Source organism: Triturus cristatus, chromosome 6, assembly GCF_964204655.1.
Source record: "Triturus cristatus chromosome 6, aTriCri1.1, whole genome shotgun sequence".
Classification (NCBI taxonomy): domain Eukaryota; kingdom Metazoa; phylum Chordata; class Amphibia; order Caudata; family Salamandridae; genus Triturus; species Triturus cristatus.
Window position 1 is genome coordinate 589,769,227 of NC_140589.1, and position 5,344 is coordinate 589,774,570.

The following is a 5,344-nucleotide window of genomic DNA, read 5'->3' on the forward strand; positions in this document are numbered from 1 at the left end:
ACAAACTACGCCAAAAATAAAAACAACCCCCCAAAGCAAAAGGCCCAGTAGTAAAGGGGAAGTTTAGTGTGCTTCAAAACCTCTCAGATGATGAGGAGGTCCAGGAAAAAACCCAGATCCCAGAAACCCAAGAATCTCAACTCCCAGGCAAATCACAAGATGTCAACAACACCACCTTTTCTCCTTTCTTGGGGATTACTGAAGAATTTGGCCCACTAACCCCCATAATGAATGGTGGGATGTCAGAAAATATGGACTCACCATGGTCACCAATATAAAAAAACACCATGATGAGTCCACTACTAATACTAATGGCGATCACACTCGCCACTCTAAACATTAGAGGACTTGGTCAATTTGCAAAAAAACAGGCAGTAATGGAATACTGCAAAAATATTGATGTAGATATCATATGTCTGCAAGAATGCTCTCTGGACCTGAAAACAGACTATGCAGAGGAAAAAAACTGGTGGACTCTAGGCCCATCTACATGGTCAGGGGGAGGGAATAGAAATGCGGGCATAGCAATACTCTGCAAAAACAGTAATGCGCAAATTACAAAAGAAACTGTTATAAGTGCAGGTAGAGCAATGCTAACCACGATCACACTGTATGGCGAATCTTACCAAATCTGTAATGTGTATGCATCCCCTAAGAAAAAGGAAAGGGAAGAACTGTTCAACATACTCACATTTTTTCTTACAGGTTCGCAGACCACTTTCTTAGTAGGGGATTTCAACTGCATTTTAACAGAAAAGGACAGGATAGGGAAAGCGCACAACTACAACTTGGACATATCAGCAAAAACACTGCACACTCTCCTCAAAGATATCAACCTAAAAGACACCTATAGAGACAAACACAAACCAGGTACCCTCTTCACATGGCACTCAGATAAAGGCACAACTAAATCACGGAATGACTTCATCTTCTGCAATAAAAACATACACACCATACAATACCACATCACCCCCACACCCTTCTCAGACCATTCATTAATAATTGCCTCCTACCAAACACAAACCAACAAGAAAAGAGGGAAAGGCTATTGGAAACTAAATATAGCCCTACTCCAAGAGGAAGGCGCTCTGAAAGAATTTGAAACATTATACAAAGAGCTAAAGGCAAACAAATCACAGCACACATCCATGGCGGACTGGTGGGTACAAACGAAACAACACATAGCCTCACATTTCAAAAACACGGGGAGGAAAAGGAGCGCACAAATGACAGAACATTTTAACATCCTACAGGATAGAATAGCACTCCTTCACAAGCTAGAGGGACTAGGGATGAAAGTCCAACAAGAGATGACAAAAGCAAAGCAAGAGATGAACACCTGGTTGGAAGAGAAGGGAAAGGAAACAATCTTTAACTCCAGAGTCAAACACTACGAAGAGGGAGAAAAATGCACCTCCTTTTTCTTTAGGAAAAAGACACAAACCCATAAAGAAATCCAAGAACTGGTAGATGGGGAAGGGCAAAGCCAGTAAGGGACAGAAAAGTGTACAAAAATTGCAAGAGCGTTTTATGAAAAACTGTACCATAAAGGCAATGAAAATCAAGACATAATTTCACAAGATGTTGGCCTGATTGAAAACTGTTTATCATCAAATGAAAGTGACTATTAAAAGGGAAAACTAACAGGGGAAGAATTTATGCAAGCGCTCCAAAAATGTAATAAGCTATCCAGTCCTGGAGTGGATGGGCTCCCAAGGGACTTTTATAAAATATGCTGGCCCTTCATAGCCACTGATGTAATTGAAATGTTCAACGAATGTATACAACAAAATTCCATCCCAGACGGTTTCTGTCATGGGATAATATCTTTGATTCACAAGAAGGGTCCAGAAAAAGACATTGGTAACTGGAGACCCATCTCACTTTTGAATGTGGACTATAAACTTTTCACAAAAGTCCTTGCAAACAGGATGAAAAAAGTATTGCAAACGGTAATACATGAAGACCAAACCTGCGCAGTTCCAGGCAGACAAATCTGGGACAACCTCATAACACTGAGGGACACAATCTGGTCAGCAACAGACAGGAAAGAGACAGTAGGCATACTGGCAATAGACTTCAACAAGGCTTTCGACAAAGTGGCACACACTTTCCTACTACAAGTCCTAAAGAAAATGGGGTTCCCCAACATTTTCATACAAACTATTGAATTATTATACTCAAATGCTACCAGCTGTGTGAACGTCAACGGATCCTTGTCTAGCCCCTTCTGCATCCAGACAGGAGTCCGCCAGGGCTGCCCTCTATCCCCAGCCCTTTTCATTTGCGCCCTGGAACCCTTACTGATACAGATCAGAAAAGACAAAGTCATCAGAGGGACACTGATTCCTGGGGCTAAAGGGCTGGAGGCCAAGTGCGTAGCCTACATGGATGACCTCACAGTCATCTGCAAAACACCACAAGCAGTAAGAAGAACCATTCTACACACCCAAATTTTCAGCCAAGCATCTGGCCTCACCCTAAATGAAGATAAGACAACAGTTCTCACCATAGGTCAATGGGACAACCTGACCAAACTACCAGTAAAGACCACCACAGAACCCACGAAAATTCTAGAAATCCACTTCTCCCAAGACACAAAGGGAGAGAGAAACTGGCAGGACGCCACAAAAAAAGTGACGAACAAGCTAGACCTCTGGCGAACAAGGAAGCTAACCATGGAAGGGAAAATCTTGGTCACAAAAGCAGTCATCCTACCAATCCTGCTATACATAGCGGTAGTTTTCCCTCCTACAAAAGCCACAATGAAACGACTAAACAGGCTACTTTTTACATTCCTATGGAACTCACCAGCGGAAAAACTGAAAAGAGAACTCATCTGCAAACCGCATGACAAAGGTGGAAAGAAAATGCCAAACAAAGAACTTTCTGCTCACAAAATATCTCATGCTCTGCTACAAAAGCCTGCACAACAAGACCACCAAAAGTGCGGCGTACATCAAATTCCACGCAGGTTTCCTGTTCCATCGTTTCAAGCTATACTCGGTGGTAAATAAAGTTTTCGACCTCATCACCCCTCCAATGTACACATGCCTGGAACCTTTCATGAGGGAAAACGAGGTACTACTGCAAGACATCGGGGAGAAAACCACGGCAAGACAGCTCACCACCGACCTGGAAAAACAAGAAAAAATGAACTCCATTTCCAACTGGCCAGAGAAAAAGACCGCAGAAACATGGAGTCAAGTAAGCTGGAAGCACCTGACCAACGAACAAAAAGACTTAGCCTGGATGGTCGTTCATGAATGCCTCCCCACCAGAAAGTTCCAACACCGCAGAGGGATGGCGAGAACACCAAAATGCCCCAGAGAAGGATGCCTACACGACGAATCCACAACACACCTGATGTGGAACTGCCCATACGCACAAAAACTATGGAAAAAATTGGGCAAACTACTGAAACACATCACAGCCATGACGAACTTACATCACAAGAACATTCTCTACGGCCTGGATCTACCCCCCGCAGACAAGGAGATCGCATGGAAAATAATCAATGCAGGCAAAGAAATTCTATGGATCTCCAGAAATCTACTACTCTTTTCACATAAACAGCTATCCATAAATGAATGCCTCAAATTATGTTTCAATAAAGCAATGATATATGTAATGTGTGACATTAAAAGACTAGGCCAAATAGAAGCCAGTCAAAAATGGGAACATAAAAATTGGGCCAAATGGCTAATTAAAGCATCATAAACCCCAATATGGGGTCAGCCTATACCAAAATATCTAGATGGAAACCACCAAAGTGTATGCCTGCGAACACCTCACTTTGGATTGGTACAAAGTACACCACCCTACCAGGGACTGGTTAAAATGTATCATGAACCCAAAACCTTATAAATAAAATTATATTTTTACAAAAAAAAAAAATCTGTTCTTATCAGTTTAATATCTGATACGTCCTCTATCTGGGGACCATCTATTAAATTGATTTTTGGAACAGGGAGATGGAATAGGAGCTTGCTCTGTCCACTCCACGCATCAACCTGGTATTGCAGTACCTCCAGGAATGGTGCACTTCCCCACCCGGGGAAAACAATGCTGTTGAAAGATAGATGAGAAAACGAAAGTAGCGCTTCACTACCAAACCCTGTAAAGTGGAGCTACTGTGTTTGCGTGAGAATAAAACCACCCTGTCTTGCTTTATTTATTTATTTTATTTATCTGCCGCAAACCTGCATCATTTATTTATTTATTTATTTATGTATGTATGTATGTATTTTTCGCGTTTTCTGGAACTTTCTTTTATTTGTATTACCTTCTCCATCCAGACGCAGCACTTTGAAAGAGAAAAATGTCAGAAGGAGAATGCTTTTCCAGCAACACAGTTTCATTCGTTTTTGGATCCATTTCACTGGGCGACGAATGGAGGAAGTTTTCCAGCAAGTCAGTAGGATCGAGGTAGAGACAGAAAGAGACGAGGAGACAGAGAGAGGGAGGGAGGGAGGGAGAGAGAGAGAGTGGGAGGGAGGGAGGCAGAGAAGTGGTCACTGCCCTTGGCTTCTCTGAGCAATGAAGGAAAATACAGAGTCCTTTTCCTTCTTTGCCCGCCCCTGAATGGCCCCGAACGGCCACGAACGTCCAAGCCTTATCTATAGGTCTTTGGCTACAGGGGAGCAGTGTCCCGGGCAGGGGAGGCGCCGGACACTTCCTGTCGGGGAGCTGTCCAGGGCATCCTGGCCTGATTCCCAGCATCCCGCGGCTGCCAGGCTTTCCGGCCAGCCGGCTGGAAGCACTGGACATGAAGGGGCGGGGCATGCAAATACTAGAAAGAGGACAACGTGGGTATGCTAAGTGACGCCTAATGAGGCGCCAGCCGAGGAGGACTCTGGGAGCAGGGAGAAGGCCCGAGGCCAGGGCCTCCTTTCTATGGGCACGTGCTGAGCTCTCGCTAGGAGTCAGAATAAGAGGCGAAAGGGGCTCAAGCGACGGTGCAAGGGAAGACCCCGGTCCGGGTCAGCCAGGGAGATTGCTTCGGGAGGTGAGAATTCTGGCACCATTCTGGTTATCGCTTCTCGGCCTTTTGGCTAAGATCAAGTGTAGTATCTGTTCTTATCAGTTACCGACTTGTTCCTGCTGAGGTTTGAGAGGGGACGCCCGAACCATGAAAGGCTGGGCCTGCGTACTCTGGCATGTCCGGAGCCAGGCTGCGCAAATAGGGGGGACGGTACTCTGACCTAGGTCACTGCTGGCTTTGCTGGACCTAAGGGGCTGGGCCTTCGCTCCCTGGCTTGACCGGGGCAAGGCTGCGCCTCTGGGACCAGTGGACAGGCGGACACTGTAGCTGAAGGGTGCTCCTGAGGTGGAAGGGACGGGC

General features: G+C 45.0%; 1 non-coding gene and 1 pseudogene across 1 annotated transcript; both read left to right on the forward strand.

Annotated features, from left to right (window-relative positions):
• Window positions 1-3,867: 3,867 nt before the first annotated feature.
• LOC146817523 (U2 spliceosomal RNA) lies at window positions 3,868-4,050 on the forward strand. The gene has a single exon (XR_014964931.1). It is a non-coding gene; the product is annotated as a U2 spliceosomal RNA (small nuclear RNA).
• Window positions 4,051-5,034: 984 nt separating this feature from the next.
• LOC146817524 (U2 spliceosomal RNA) lies at window positions 5,035-5,134 on the forward strand (annotated as a pseudogene).
• The last annotated feature ends 210 nt before the right edge of the window (window positions 5,135-5,344 follow it).